The 16,848-nt window shown below is 40.7% G+C and overlaps 1 protein-coding gene across 4 annotated transcripts in view; it reads left to right on the plus strand.

The window, feature by feature from the left end:
• Window positions 1–252: 252 nt before the first annotated feature.
• LOC124163788 (RNA-binding protein Musashi homolog 2-like) overlaps window positions 253–16,848 on the plus strand; it is a 93,474-nt gene continuing 76,878 nt past the window's right edge. The window contains exons 1-2 of one of the 4 annotated variants that reach the window (XM_046540876.1): window positions 253–587; window positions 1,835–1,982. The gene's annotated coding sequence lies outside the window, so the exon portion shown is untranslated. Of the gene's footprint in view, window positions 588–890; window positions 1,009–1,066; window positions 1,398–1,834; window positions 1,983–16,848 lie in introns of those variants that run through there. The other 3 variants (XM_046540875.1, XM_046540878.1, XM_046540879.1) reach the window with 3 other exon arrangements.

A 16,848-nucleotide genomic window follows, 5' to 3' on the forward strand; every position in this document is an offset into this window, starting at 1 on the left:
TTGGAAGGTCCTTTTTGGCCCTCGAGGAAAAGGAAGGCACGAGGGCCCTTTCGGAAGGCCTCGTCTCTCTGTGCACACACAAACGGAGACAGCGAAAGGTAGAGCATGGGTGTGAGTGAGGGGAGGATAGGGGGTTGGAGCAGTAACCCCCCTCCCCTCTCTTCCTGCCCTCCCTCCCCTCCCTTCCCCTCCAGACCGGCACACACCGCGCGCGCCCTCCCCTCCTCCCGTTTCTCTTCTTGCCCCTCTGTGAGGCTAGATTCAGTTGCGCTCACGACGCCCCGTGGGTAACATTGTGCAAACGTTTCAGGCGTTGCAGTGATCTCCCGTGTGTGCCTCCGTTTTTTTAGACGTTTGTTTACTCATTAGTATTCCCCTGCCGTCTCACTCGATTGTGTTCGTCACAGCGAGACAGCCGCTGTGGGTCCACGTTCCTTTGGAAGACCGCCGGATTTCGTCCAGTCTTCGAACGACGCTCGTCCCGGCCCGCCATGTTCGCTGCAAGGGGAGAAGATAGCGTGGTCGTCTTTGCTCGGATTCCTGCATCTAGTGATTGAATTTAATCTCCAAGGAGCAACGGTGAAAAAGTTAGAGCATTTTTTATTCTATATGCCTTGTCCAATGCTGTCCCATGTCAATTCCTATTCCCTTTATTCCCATTCCTTGGTTGTGATCATGCTTTTTTTCGCTCACGCTAATACAGGGTTTTGATTCATTTTTCGTCGATGGATGCACGGTGGGAGTAATGTGTTTCCGTGATATCCTATCGTCTTATGTTTGTTTCTTCGTCGATGTGCGTTAAGGTGTTTTATCCAGGTTGGTCAATTCGTTTGTTTTCTGTCATGAAGATTGTTTTATTTTGTTATTGAGCCGCCGTCGTTGTTGTTTGCAAGATCGACGACAATCGGAAGGATGTTTGTGCATTGTTGAACTATTGTACTAGCCTGCCCGAATGATTCTCACGTGTGAGCACGTTTGTCTGTCTACCTGAGTGAGAATTCGCGAAAGGTACGGGGATAAAATGGAGGAGTACGCAGCGTGTGAGACCTGACTGACAGACGGCCGCCGGAGGAAGGGGAAGGGACGTCGGTTGGAAGTGAGGCGTTTTTCACGGTGTGCCTGTGTGCGTGTGTGCCTTTGTTGCCATCTGCTCTCTCTCGGCCCTTCCGTCCACCTTCCTTCGTTCCTTGCCTCCTCCTCGGGGCGGCGGCGGTGAGGCAGATTTTGCCCTCGGAGTGAATGCACCCTTCCCCCCTCTGTATCTGGCTCACCACTTAGCAAGGCGGGCAGCCGCCGCGGACTCACGGCTTCGCCTTTTGGTATATCTGCTGTCGGAGGGGAGGGCACGGATGCTCGCTCCGTGCCGTGTTGATGGTGTGGAGGTTGTGTCGTCCAAGGTAAATCGAAGCCCCCTCCTTTCGTCTGTGCCCCTTCGTGACCGGTGCTGGAAAGGCGTGCGCGTGCAGACCGTTGAATCACGGTAGAGCACTCCCCGAGCGTTGACTTGCCCGAGGAGAATAAAAAAAATCTCACAAGGAAGGAGGGGGTCTCAATTACTTCTGAAAGGGGCTGTAAAAAGAGGCAAAAAAAAGATGTTGGGGGGAGGGACTGCATGTTGTCAAGATGGGCGTGTGTCGGCTCGCATGTGATTTATATTTGTCTTTCCTTGAATTGCTTAAACGAATTGAATGACCGGCCGGTTGTGATGACCTCTAATTGACCCATCCTCATGGGCAGTTTCTGGTGGCATCAGAATCTCTCTTCGCCGTAGGAGTAATGGCCGCGGGCATGTCTTTAACGGGGCGACTACAGACACGCCGTTTCTTTGTCGCAGGTCGTGGTGCGTTTGGTGGGGTGATAGCGGCCGTGCCCAAGGAGCTGTGTCCTGCGCTGTTTGGCAGCCGACGGCGGCGAGAACCTAACCTTGGATTCGTGAATCGGAGTCGCTTTATCCTGCCCTCGACGTTTATGTGACAATACCCGTGAGTACGATGATGGCGTTTTGCATTTGGTTCATAATTACTAGCCTCTATGTAGGTGTTGGAGTGGATCGCATTCAGAATTTGGATTCTGCTGTGCGCGAGATTATTTTACGTGTACGTAGTGTAAGATCAGTACTAGTGCTTTAGCATTTGATACCCTGTACTATGAGAAGTGTCTAATTTCCTTACCTTTACGACTGTACCCAGTCTAGTTGTAACTCTGTCGATAGTCATAAGGGCATATACATCTGTTAGCATCGGTAGTGTTCGATAACAAATGCACCGAATTCACGGAGTAGCATTCATTTGTACAGTACATCATTTTCGATTAACCATCTTCACTATTTTTTGATGCTGGACATTGTTAAAAGAATCGCATTAACGGGATTGAATTTGCGCACGGGGGCTATCTAATCGTTTTGCGTTTCACTCGAATTCAATTCAATGACACGAATACACCTCACCAGGGAACCATTTTCAATCTTGGGGATATCTTCTTGCCATTCAATCCCGGTATCGCGAAATAGTAAAATTAATCAACATTAGGCGAATAGATGGCTACTATATTTTGCCCAAATGATTGCTTTAGTATTAATATAGATACTATGCTATTGAATTGGTGTAACTAATCTTGGGTACCACATTCTATTTTTAAGAGCGCCAGAGTTTTTTTTTAAATAATATTGGTAAAAGTAGTGCGCCGCATAGAGAGCGCATGAAGAAGTTGTACAGATATATTGTGGTGCGTTAAAAAGCACGCTTTGTAATTCTGTCGAGGGTAATAGCTATTTGAGAGGTTGACTTTTGAAAGTATTGGTAGTAGTGACTGTTAGTGATACATTAGAATAATATAGTTGTATGTAGCATTAATTGCTAATAAAGGGCCACTGCGTAATCCAGTATCATGATAGATCTGGATCATTGATTTCGGATATTGAGGTGTAAGGCTTATCGGCTCACTTGGGAGGTGTTAAGAACGACCTTCCATTGCATTGATCACTCCCCAAACCAGACAACTGATTTTTTTAACGCACAAATCTCTTCTGTAGCCGTGCAATTATGATTTTGGGCTGGTTTAAATTTCAAACAGTCACTAGGTTGTGAAAATTTTATTCGCCTACTTTTTCCTGCACTCCAGTTGTTTTTATTCGCGTGAGGTGGTTGCACGATGGCTTTATGTTGTTGGTTTCTTATTGCAAGTTGCTTGGTGTGGTGGTCTTTAGTTGTCGGAAGCCGCGGCCTGTCTGGTGGATCACTTGTGGGCATGCTTATTTTCCTGTGTTGGTGTATCTGCGCGCAATTCATGTGCGTTCCCTTTCGGGGAACATGGGATTGATCCAGGCCGCGGTTTTAACGTTCAGTGGGTGTTGAAGTCAGTGGCCCTACATCGTAGGATCTAACGCTGTAATGTATTTATCCTGTTAAAGAGGCCTCTTCCTAGCCATCCTCGTCTATCTTTTAAGATTGATAGGACATGATCGCTAGGAAGAAGCTAAGCATTTTCGTTGGGCACTCATTCCATCATTTGTAGTTTACTTAGAGAATTCATAAAAGTTAGGAGTACTGCCTGTTGATTTTTTATGGTATGTTTCTGTTCTTGTTAAATATAAGAATTGTGTTGAATAATTTAAACTGTGAAGGCTATTACGATGTTTTGAGGCATTTGTGTAATATTTTCTTGATGGTTTAATGTCATGTACAAATAAATCATTTTATTATACCCTATTATCACCATTCACATTGGTTACTGGCCGTTTGCCTTCTCAAAATAAAGGTTTATTATGCCTTTTTAGTGGCCAGTGGAAATGAAACTTGAATTCAAAGTGACATTGCCATCATTTGACAACCAAATGACAACTGTCTGGTAACACTTTCCATGTCAGTGATGTACACAATTTGATGGGTAATGGTATAAAGATATGCAATATTTTTCGGACTTGCATGATTTTTTTGTAGGTTTCCTAGCGTATAGATTGTTGACTGAAATAATTATGCTATTTAGTCAAACAAAACTTCATTGAGTGAAGCCATGTAATTAGGATTAAGTGATAAGTTATTGAGGTGGTTATAGTTCTTTGGTACATTCATCTGTAATGTTGGCCTATTGACTTTAGAGTTTTTTGAGTGGTTTTTAATACAATAGAGTATTATATTAATTAACATAGGTACCTGATAATTTACTCAGTAGGTATATAATGTTTTGGTGTTTGATCGACACTCTCCTCCTGTTAATGTGGATCAATATCTGTGCAGTATGTACGGATTTTGGTGCTTTATATAGGTATTTTTAATACACTAAATAACATAATGATGCCTAGTATATAGTTTGTTTCTGCTTTTACTTGAAGTTGTGATTAGTTAGTGTTTCCGATTAATATTATTACTGGTGACACCAACTGCTGAGTGAATGTGTCTCTAGATATGGCATGATGGCTGTGAGTGACTGGATAAATAGAACGAGACGTACTTGTCTACAATTGACGCCAGTGGCGTGTGTACTTGCTATGGTTTGATGGGACATAAGTTATCACTTTTATTATTATACAAGCTGATTGAATATATAGATGCTAGGTATGAGGACATAATTAGGTATCACTATCTAATATAATTATTTAAATGTAGTGGATGTTACAGATATTTTAGTGTTTTGATATTTTTGGATGTCTGTATTTTCCCTCAGCTGGAAACTGTCTTAGTGTGTTTTTATAACCATAGCTGTTGGTGTAAGAATCATTTATCATGGTAAATAGACCTTGTATCAACGATTACGTACACCCGAGGGATATATGCGAGATGTATGATTAATATTAACCTTATTGGAACTGGTGTAGTTGGCAGGTAGTTGATTTGCCGTCTCTCTCTAGACCCTCTCCATCTACTTCCTAGTCCATATACAATGTTTTGTAAAGCCATTTATGTATCTTATGTGCCTACTCTCTTTAGTTGCCACTCTTCCCTTGCATCTACCATCATCTCTGTCTTTCTGTGCCATGAAATATGTGGCACCTGTGTTTCTGACATTGTTGACATTGAAATAACTCGAATGCTTAATTAGTCATGTGGTTGTATACCTATGGTTGCAAACCATGGAAAATTTTTGAATGAATCATATTTTCAAGATTCAGTTGTACCTCTTATGGATTTCAACCTTGAAGAATGTATCTCCTCAGTGTGGATATAAATACGCTCAAGATATTAGTTCATCCAGAATTTTCGAGATTATGAGCTATTAATTATTACGAGTTTTTAAAATAGAAGGTTAACTAGGTAGGTGTATAACCTGCTCCAGAAATGTTTTTTAGAAATGGAATAGATGATCATCTTGTTCCTAGGATCGTATCTTTATGTAATATCATCGTCTGTGGTTGTGTTCGCCCTTTGTCTAAAGCTGTATCGGAAACACTAATGTCTAATTCGGGTATTTAACGAATTAAGGAATATTTCTTCCCAAGCATAGTTTCCGATCTTGGATGTTGTAGTAGCCTTCCTTGTGCTTCTTATAATAGTATTTACACACATTATTTCATTTGCTCTGGAAAGTGTATGAATTAAGCGCTTACTAAAACCTCACTGTGTGATCGCATTGTGTTACTGGGCGAAGGAAATATTTCCTCAATTCTGTAATTCTAATTCGAGAACACTGAAACGGAAACGCCACTTTTTATGACGATTCTTTTCCACCCCTCCTTAAGTTACAAACCTCGGTACCTACTAACCCTAAGGTACCGAGTTCGAGTCCCGCCTGGGTATGTTACCTATATCCATGGCGTGAGTGGTCGTGAATTTGCAGTTGATAATTGTTGGGATCCGATGTAAAGGGCATTTCGAACTCCTTTCGTGGTATGTGGAAATTGATAAATAGGTACCTTATGGGCTGCCACAGTATTCTCGTGTGTCTTCATGCATTACTTCGAGTGTAGATTTGTTTCTCATCGGTTCAATTTTGGTTGAGTCCGTTCAAAGGCTCGAAGTTCAGAGGACGGTGAAAGGAAGCCAATTTATATTGATATCGATTAATAATTGTCGATTCGGAATTTTTTCTTGCTTGTTGTGTTTAGCCTTCGAGAGACTGGAGAGGAATGTAGAGATACGCGCGTTGGTTATATGCCCATTATATTTTTCAGGCGTGTCATTTTCTTAGGCTTTTATGAGGAATGTATTATCCATTAGACTCTAGAGCTATTTCAGTATTTCGTAGTTTGTGTTGAAGGAGGTTCAATCAATTCGTGGTTTTCCCCGTCGATCTCTACTTTATCACCAAGTTCTCCTCATCCTTGCAGTTAGGTTCAGTACATGAAATTTGACTCACTTTGTGGTTTCCACGTCTTCATGACGTGCGATTTGAGCGTGCATTCATGACACCTTTCTGACGTTTCCTCATTTTTTGCTTATCCTGCTGACGGCCGTAATCAATGAAGTGACTATTGATAGTGCATTGAGCGATAAGTGAGACTGTGCGTGGCGTAGGATGGAGTGGTGTATTATCGTCGTATTTGCCCTATGCTTATAATTTCTTCCCTATCTATTTATAAGCGATGCTATAAGGAAGTTAATTCTTCAGGGCTTGGTGCAAGTCGTATAATGTAGTCGTGAAAAACTTCATAGGACTCATACCTCCCCGTCAACAGTTCGAATTGTCTTTTTTTGGTGATGCATTTGATATGCCTCTCGATAGCGCTAATTTTGGGATCTTCCTCATTTGATTATCGCCTTATGCTATCCTGTATGAACCCCTACTCTACTAGTGGCGTGACTTTACCATTTGTTGTGAAGCATTCATTACTTTCGTCTGGTCTTATTTACATGTGAGTTCTTCATATCTTGCGAGCCATCTCGTGTTTGCGGTATTTATTTATTTGTATGTATGTATACATTGTATAATTGAAATTATGGATAGCCCTTATTGAAATCGCGTATAAATAAGAGTTAGACAACCTTAATATCTAACGCATATATTATGGTATGTATTTAAATAGTGTTGTCATGTTTAAGCGACATAAAGATTACTTCCAAATAACAACCTATTTATTGAAATAATCACCATTTCACTAACGTGATTGTAGCAGGAGCTGTAAAAATCGGATTATGAAGTATTTATTAAGATTTATAGCAACAGGCGTCTGAACTTTCATGAATTATCCTACTTTCTCTTACAATGTCATTGGTATAGTTGTGATCTCTAAAAAGGAAATGTAGCCTACACATTAAAAAGCTTGGTTAGTGCCTAAGTATATGTACGCGTCAATTTGCACTAGTTTGAAGTCGACTTGCGCCATTATCGTTCGACTATCCTGTTATTGGTATTTGGTTAAGACGACCTTATGTTGGAAGCCAAATAATGCCTGCAAATTCGCAGTATAGCCTGAAGGGAGACTGAATTTTGAAATAGATTTCTATATTCATTAAATTCTCAAATTAATCTTTATACCGTAAGTCTGCATTATATTTAATGTTTTTTGGTACACGTATCACGTTTTTATCTCCATTAAATAAGTAATCTCTGAGATGCATATTATCTGATGGAGTCGTTCACAATTTTTTTGTGGTTGAATGTAATACAGCGATGTAGCGAAACGTATTTTTATGTTTTTGCATCCGTCGTCAACTAATCGAGCTATTCGCTACCATTAATCGACGGGCCTTCGCCCTTTCGCAGATTGTTTATTCTCTTGCTAGTTATGTTGATGGAGCCTTCCGCGTTGTGGTGCAGTAGGCAAAGCCATGTTTCTGGGTTGTCCTCCGCGTCGATTCATCTTCGTGGCGACGATTTCGTCAGCGTGCAGTAGGAGTCTTCAGGTTTGTGGTGATCTGAAGACACCAGCTGCAACTTTCTTATGTTTGCTACTCATTAAACTGGTTTAAATCTGAAGACGCCTGCTTCACCGCCTACGAAATGTCGCCAGGAAGACGAATTGACGCTGAGGACAACCCAGAAACATGGCTATCTATTCCTTCTCTCGGGGAAGGATCCCCACGTAACGAGTAACTCATTCTAAACTGTAATTACGTCCTCAGATAATGAAAAACTTTCTCCTTTATTTTTATTTTTAAACGAACAAGAGAGAATGGCTGAATGAGGTAGATTTTTTATTCGCCATATCATAGCTTTCCCTTTCATCCACCGAATTATTTCCTTGCATTGCCATAACGGGTCTGTCTGAACTGCCACAGTAAAAGAGACGTGTTGGAATTTGAGGTTGATATTTCAGTGGCTGCTGATGTGTCTTATTGGTTTAGGATTAATATTCAGATAAATGTAGGCAACCCTGGGGGAAGGGGTCCCCCTTGAGGCCTGCTGATGGAGTGTGCAATTCGTACGTGTGTTGTGGGTGGTGGAATGCTTGGTTGCAGCGGGCGGTGCGTGCGTTTTGCGGCTGATCGATAAATTCCTGCGCGCCGCCAGTCTAGGGTGCATCTTCTGCTCCTACGTCTTCTACTCCAATAGGCGCATTGGTTGCTAAATTATTTTCAGACGCTTCCGTCCCTGCTACATGTCATTGACTCATCATTGGGGTGAAAATCTCAGGAGCGCATTGATTCATTTACAATCGGCATGTCCGGAAAGATCTTAAAATCGCTCATATTTTGCTTGCAATGTAAATTGCAATGATTAATTTTAAAAATTACTTTGTAAAAACAAATATCAAACTTTTTCTGAATCTTTGGGTATATTTCCTTCCTGAAAAACCTAAACAGACAACCCCTAAATGTGCCCTTCCCATGTACCCAATCCCAATTATGCCCTACACCTAAAGCAATGCCATGAATATCATTACATAACGAATAAATTATAATACTGAATCCAAACTCTTCAGAAAAAGCTAGGAGACAGCCATCTGGCTGGGAATAATTGATAAAAAATCCCAAAAATTGAAAATACGCCTGGTCTTGGACTCCCTCTCATGGCTATGGCGCAAGTTTGTTTCATTTCGTTTTATGGGTCGTCCCCTTCCAGGGACCTGTCGGACTTATTTTATTTTCAGTGTCGTTTGAGTTAGTAAATTTGTATTTTATTTTGTCTGCCAAGATACCCTTAGCAAGCCAGTGTTATAACTGATGTGCTAGTGCTTTCGTTTGGTCTTCCCGCACGAAGTACCATGAAATGGCTAGGGAGGGGAAATTTCCATCAATATTAAATTTTATTGACCTAGAAGGTCTATGGATGGCGTGCTGATGATAATAGCTCGGAATGAAAGTACATGATTTTACTGTCTGACTGGGGCATAAGTAGTCCCATCTATTAAATTATATTTCACGAGACTTGATAGTCGATTGCTACAGCAGTCCATTTTGACAGTTATATGACTTATTTTGATGATATTGGCAGGACGCACTAGAGCTCATTATTATATCTGACAATGAGTGAGAATCCAAAATATGCATTTGTGAGACCAAGGATTCTACAAAAGAGGATTCTTCATTCGGCCTCAATATTTGTCATCACCCACCGCGCATTTTGTGAGGCTTGCCGAGTTTGCCACTCGCGTGGTTTTTTCATTGAGAAAAATGCCCTAATTGGTACTTTTAACTGGAATTTAAATTATTGAGATCTCATTTTTATTAATAGTAATGTTTTATTTTTGTAGTACAACATATCAGAAAGTTAATATATAAACAATAATTATGACATTAATAACACTTGACATTTAACATCAAACATGATCAATGTAGTGTGACATGTTACAAAGTTAATTTATATTCAAAATAATATCTTATTTCGTTCAGTTTATATATTTTATTAGTAATCGTTACATTCTAGTCTTGCTAAGTTCATTAGGACTTGTCATCGGGTACCAGTTTTTAAAAATTCTATCTAATTTATAAATGTTCAATGCAATATTTCGCGAAAGTAAGTACTCTACTGCAAATATTGAGAAAAAATTGATCGGAATTCGTCCATCGCCGAGTATTTGAAATTTTTAAAAGCATCAGAAGAGGCATCAAAAATCAAGCTTTTTCGGAACAGACCGGTGCCCCCTCATGTCATGTCCTCTTGACTGAGACACCATCCTTTCCTCGTGCACTTGGGCGGGCTCCCCAAGTTCGTTGCCGTCCTCTGCCGCGCGGCCGCGCCACTGACCCTTCGCCGGCGGCGTGCCGCACTAATTAATAAATGAGCGTCGGAATTCGTATCGCCGTCCCCGCCCCCTTGCGTGTCCCCCACTCTCGTTTTAATTTCTACACCCTTCTTCCCCCTCATTTATTATTGCATATCCTCGTGTTGTTACACCTAGTAGTTGTATCGCTCTCCGACTGGATGTCTTCCGACCTCGAATTACACTTAAGTTTTCATCGCCTCGGTGGCTCTGATGGCCTGTTGGGTATAGCGCTTGTCTGCTGATTTTAGGGCCCGGAGTTCAAATCCCGGGTGATGCTTTCAGAAACCTCAAGCGAAAATCCTCTGGAGTATGCATTTGCCGAAATAAAAAGACTGGCCGTCCTGTCTCTAGTTTGTGCTTGTGTGTTGCTCACACGTAGTCCAGGGTTAAACAAACCTTGACGTTAGACAGAAGGTTAGGGAAATCAAACAATGATATTTAGACGATTAAATTCGGCAGAGAATTATTTGAGTCTGCATTATTAACTTCATTGTTAATCACAGTCATATTACAATAATAAACAGGAACAATCCAATGTTATATGGCCATCGTGTATATTACGTTTCCCGCCGTATATTTTTGACTCCCCGTTTGAAACATTATTATGTAGTGTATGTAAGATGCAAATTCTGAATTACTCACTATATGATTCACTATTCGAACTATTTGTCATAACGAACAGGATATATAGTCGATGGGTTTAGCTATTAAAATCCCGAAATCTGCCTAGAATTTGGGAATCAATTTTTTTGCTATAATTTCATCAGCTAATTTACTGTAAACGAAAGTATACTCTGAATGCAGCCATGAAGCTTAGAATTGTGAAGTCTGTGTTAATTATGTAGTGTAATTTAGAATTTTAACATGGCAGTTGTTGCTCACTCTTTGCGATTGCGACGAATATATTGAAATGACTAAGCCCGAACTCTCGTGATGCTCTGATTGTCATTCTGAGGCAATAACTTTTTTCATGCTTTTTGTTGCGACCGAGAATTCTATTTCCATGAAAACTGCTAGTCGCAGGGAGATATCCGTCTGAATATAATGAACTCTTTTTTTCTTGATGTATCTTTTGCTGACATTTTCCATTTCCCGCAATGATGCTGCAGGTGGCAGTCCTATGTTGATATTGGCACGTGTTTACTGGTTAACCACCTGGAGCCTTTGTTTATTATTAATCAAAATAAAATACCGTTAGTTCCAAGTCATGTTGTTGAAATGCCTAGAAGGAGTCATTCAATAAAAACAGCTTAAAAATTAGGCTGTTAAAGCAACATACACATAAGTAGTACTGTTAGCACCACAGTAGAGTTAAATCGGGGATCAGTTACGGTCAGATTTATGCAGTTAAACAACTTCACTTCAGCATGATGGGGATTTTGATAAATGGAGATTGGGAGAGAAAGGATACTTGTTATCAACTTCTTTTGACATTGAATGACATTTTACAGAATAAAAAATGTACAAATCATTAAGTTATAGGTATCATTTCATTTTTGATGATTTTTCTTTTCTATGCCAACCTTATTTTTCTTTTGTCATTTATTTCATTACTTTTTAGTTCTTAGTAGCAATTTATGAATATTCATTTTTTTCGTGAATGTTACTCATAAATAAGGAGTACAATACGTAAGATTAAATTGAGATAAAGGTATCTAGGAGATACTCTTTTAGGATTGACTTAGTGAGGCAATACATGTTGTTGAAGTTCGTGAATCGCAATCCTAAGCGTCTAAATGATGAATGCCTGCAAACTATATTTACTCTCGAGTTTTTACATGCGCACAGTCTAAAATGGGAGAGTTGTAGCATCCCTTCCCTATTACATGTCCCTTCCTTCCCCTCTGCCTCTATTCTAGAGAGAGAGAGAGGAAGAGAGAGCACGTGTTTGGGACCACGTGGTCGCCTCGCGCCCAATCCGACACAAGCACCGATCGATAATACAAGACTCCTCCCCTCCATTTCCCCTCCTCCTCCCTCCACTTCCCCCTCCTCTCCCGTTGATATGATCGAGTGGACAGACGCGGTGTGCGCGTCTATTTAAAGGCGAATGGCCATTTCCATCTATTTGGAGTGCCACCATAGCCTCATCCTATAATTCACAACACGCATTGCGATACGTGAGTGTGAGCCCCTCCAATGCAAAGGGGGGGACAGCGTACCGTTATAATGCGGATTCGGGCTTTTTTTTACGAGTTAATTTTTTTATGATCCTTTCGGGTAAATGTTTTTTTTTTCTCTCTTCTCGCGTGCAAACGAGAATTAATTATGAATGTTTTGCGCTATCTTAACAAGTCGGGAGAACACCTGTGGCTTTACGTGTACGTAGTCGCATAGCCTGGTCCTGTAATTAATTTTGGGATGGAATTTTGGAATGGTCCTTTCAATCAGTGCATCTGCAATCCGTTTCGGAAAGAGTGGATGGTCGCGGATGGTGGGCTGCGACCGTGGCTCTCTTTCATGGTTTGTTTCAGTTCCGGGCAACCGTATTTCATGAGACAATTCGATGAAAAGTGTGTTGGCCGTAATAATTAATGACTTGAGATCACATTTTGTCTGGTTCAAAAGTAGGATGTACCGATCTCTCGTGTTCCTTCCACTTTTACAATTATGGCTGTTGTTTTGCTGCCATCAGTATTAGTGATATACGTATGTTGTTGACGAGGTCGTAGTGTTCACTAACTTTTTATGCTCTGGTTACGATGTATTAAGTAACCACTGGAAAGCTCAATATTTTGTAACTGTTTTCAAATCGGTCGTAGATATACATGCAGTCATTTTTTATCAATCTTCAATGCCTGTTGTCATTCCGAGTGTTGTCTCAGAGCAGATAATAAAGTAGTGGCACTACTGGAAACTTGACGAAATTATTTTTCGGTTCCCGATGCCCTGTTATTTTTCGTTTTGATTGGAAGCGAATTAAATATAAGTGCTTCTTAAACGTTTTTAATAGTGGTATATCCGTGATTACTTTCATTAGTTTCTTAATCGAAAACCTGTGGGTATTGCTATTTTCGCCGTTATGAGCGATGTCATCATTGCCTCCTGTTTTACTTTGTTTTTTTATGTTATTAGGAAATGCGTTGAAAAAGTATTTAACGATGGAATTAGTCATTTATTTGAGTATGCTATGTTGCTACTCAAAGGTCTCGTTCGTCTTGCTTTTTTATCTCAAGTTCTCATACCCGAGTCTTCTCATGCACAATTGTGAGATCGTCTTTTCTTATCTTCCCTTTCTCTTTCAACATGTAGGTAGGCATGAAGTCTTAGGGTACACACATTTATATTTCTTCCTCATCTGCTATAGTTACTCAACACAAACCATCTCGCGTGCTAATTTTTGTCCCCGTGTTAATCTCCTTCTCTTCACGAATGTGAGAAATCTAGTTTTCATTGCTGCCATTCTTCGTGGATTTTCCGCAATGTTCATGTCTTTCCTTCACTCCATGTGTCTCCAGAAATGAGACTTTCGCTTCTACTTTTTTCGTTAGCAGTTCTATTTTGGCTGACAATGCCCCTCTTGCCAGATTATTTCTACGCTGAATTTATCCCATCGCTCCTCAGCTGTTTCCTTCGGGCCACCTTAGCGGCCATTAAGTGAATTCCGAGTTGCTATCATCTTAGCTGAAGGAAGAGGGTTTTTTATCTTTGATCTTTATCTATGCTTGATTCACACGATAGAGCTCGATTTACTAGGACTCTTCGTATAAATCATTCAGTATCATTTTCGTTCCTGATATATTATTGAATATTCCTCTTAGATTATTGAATTGAGTTAATTCCAATTTCTGATTTCCTTGACTAGCTTTTCGGCTACGTCAAGGTAAGGCGATATTTCCTTCTGATTGATTGATCCACTCTTCATGAGATGCAACGGTGGTCATGGATATTAATCGGTTTTAGGAATTTTTTATCTAAGCATCTCTGAAACCCTTTCATTGTCTTAACATTACCATTATTTGTTATTTCGCATTTACACTTGCCACTCTCAGCTGGCAGCGGCTTCTGCCACACTATTGGATCTGGAATTGATCGATAGGATACTATTAAGCTCCCGTAGATGATAGAGAGCAGTTTTTATTGGCCTTAACGCTTCAGGCACGAATCGCAATCTCGTCCGAATTGTATAGGCTGAGGTTAAAAAAATGGAGAGCTGCACGGTTTCCCATATATTTTAATGTAGCACGACTATATCTCAACTTCTCATTCCTGCGTCCTCACATCACTTTAGTTTGATCGTTTTCTTTTTTCGTATAGTTTCCCTTTTCTCTTCCACCCCAGTAGACATGAATTCATGAGATACTCCCATTTATGTATTATCCTTCGTTGGATGATATGTAAAAGCGTTTTGCTGAAGTCACTCATCTATAGCCGAGATAGGGGTTTATCAAGATGATCAGGAGGATTATTTGTTGGCTTTATTTGGGCAGACAGTATTCTATTATTAAAGTTGAGTGGCCTCCATTTATATAGCCGATAGTATTGATTCATAGCGAGGAGTTAGTTTCATGTTGACTTATTGTATTTATTGAATTAAGACGTGATGACTGATAGCGTACTTAAGGGTTTCACTTGATGCTACCTCTAAGACTTTGGATTCAGGGCCGGATTTTCCTCTAGGCTAACTAGGCTTTATCCTCTGGCCTCGCCATCAAGAGGGCCTACTGTCACATTGTGAACAAAATCAAAATTACAATATTCAAAAAAATCAGAGAATATTATACCGGAAAAAGGAAACTATTACATCTTTCTTTTAATATATTGATTTATATCCCAGTAATGATGTATGTTATTATGGCCGGCCTCGGTGGCGGCGGGGTAACGTTCTCGCCTGCCAAACAAGAGGTCGCGGGTTCGAGTCCCGCCTGGGTAGGTTTCCCCGGTCCAGGGCATGGTCGTTTGTGTACGTTTACTTGTTACATTGGTTGAACTTCCCGATGTAAAATGGCCAATAAGAGCTGTATCCGGTGGTTTGAGAATAAAATAAAATAAATCTCTCGTGTAATTTAAAACCTTAAAATGGGAGGTGGATGGGCCTCTTAAGTTTAATAGCCTATAATAGATCACAATATTTTTCTTTAAAAATATTTCTATATATCATCGTTATAATGTATTTTGTTATCTCGCATAGATGAAAGGGCCTCATTAATGGAATAGCCTAGGGTCTATTTTCATATAAATCCGACCCGGTTTTGATCCATAGTTTTTTCCGTTAGAAAATTAACGTCGGCTCTATTCCGAAGATACACGTTTTCCGTGCAGAAAGTTTCTCGGGTTTTCCACCGGTTGATGTTTTCTATGTCTCTCGACGTTTCGAGCAGCGATTTGCTGTTCGTCCTCAGGGGATATTCAATCGGAGGATCCCCTGAGGCTGAACAGCAAGTTGATGGTCGAAACGTCTGGAGACATGGAAAACATCAACCGACGTGAAACCCGTGAAACTTTTCTGCACCTGATACGCCGGGAAAACCTAAGATCATACATAACGTTTTCCTTGTTTGAAACAGACTTGCTCTTCCGTCTCGCGTCTTTCACCGTGTCCGATCGAGTGGCGTTTCGCCGCTGACTCACGGCCGTCTCTCGTCCGTGCCCGTGAACCGTCTCCGATGCGTGACCTTCTCTCGTGCCGTGCTCCACTCTCGCCGACCGCCTCCCCCACCCCTTCTCGTCCCTGCATCTGACCGAGCCGCTCGCTTGGTTCTTTTCTGTTCGGTTGGCTCTAGCATGCCAGTTTCTCACGGTTTCTACGAACGGACTCTTTCTTTTGCTGTCGATTGTAATGGTGCTTGAAAAATTCTGAGACACGCAGTCAACCGTTTTTCTATCCGACGCATGCTTCTCGAGCTATTCGTTACGAAATGTCTACATCTACTTGATATTAGCATGCTGGTTTTCGGCATTATGTACCGGAAACTGGGCCGCTCTAAATAAAAATTGTCGAAATGAACAAGTGTTTTCACAATGTTAAATTTCAAAGATCTCCACCGAATTATTCTGGAAACTGTATATTTTACCTACTTATTACCCTGCAAACCACCGCTGGGGTTTTTAGCAGGGGGTGACCAATACTAGCATGCAGCTTGTAAGAGGATCCCCACATGCGCACCACACGGTCAAAAAATATCACGCTAATAAGAAGAAATACTTGCATGTAAAGAAAAACTGGCCAATAATTCGTTTCGTAAATTAATGCAAGGTTAGAATAATGGAAAGATAAACATACAAGCAGAGGTCCTGGCGAGTGACGCCATCGATTTTTATAAATCAGAACACCGTTGGTATCCCTGATTCTACTGGGGAAGCATTAAATTTTTAATCTCTCTCATTTGCAGCAATTTTCCTTTATTTTCTCCTCGTGATATCAGATTTTTCACTTCGTTGTGACTTAAGTTTCCCATCCTTCTACCGAATGCATTTAATGAATTTCTATGTGCGGTCTCAGGGAACGGCCCCAAACTCCACCTACCGCTAGTGTTTCACGATGATAGCTCAGAAATAGTTATCTGCTGTAAAAGTATCATCAACGTTCATCAATCCTTAAGTTGGTTTGACGCGGCTCTCCAATCAATTTTCATATCAATTAATCTTATTACACATACTTAATTCTTTTTTATATCCTTCATCACCTGTGCTAAGTATATCATCCGTGGCCTATGTCTGTCGTTCTTCCATTACATGTGTCTTTCATCGATTAATTTGCATTGGACCATTGGAGAGTGTCTCAGTGTGGACGATTGAATTGCCCTGTCTTCCAACCTAGTTTATTC

The sequence above is a fragment of the Ischnura elegans genome, chromosome 8 (assembly GCF_921293095.1).
Source record: "Ischnura elegans chromosome 8, ioIscEleg1.1, whole genome shotgun sequence".
In the NCBI taxonomy this organism is placed as follows: Eukaryota; Metazoa; Arthropoda; class Insecta; order Odonata; family Coenagrionidae; genus Ischnura; species Ischnura elegans.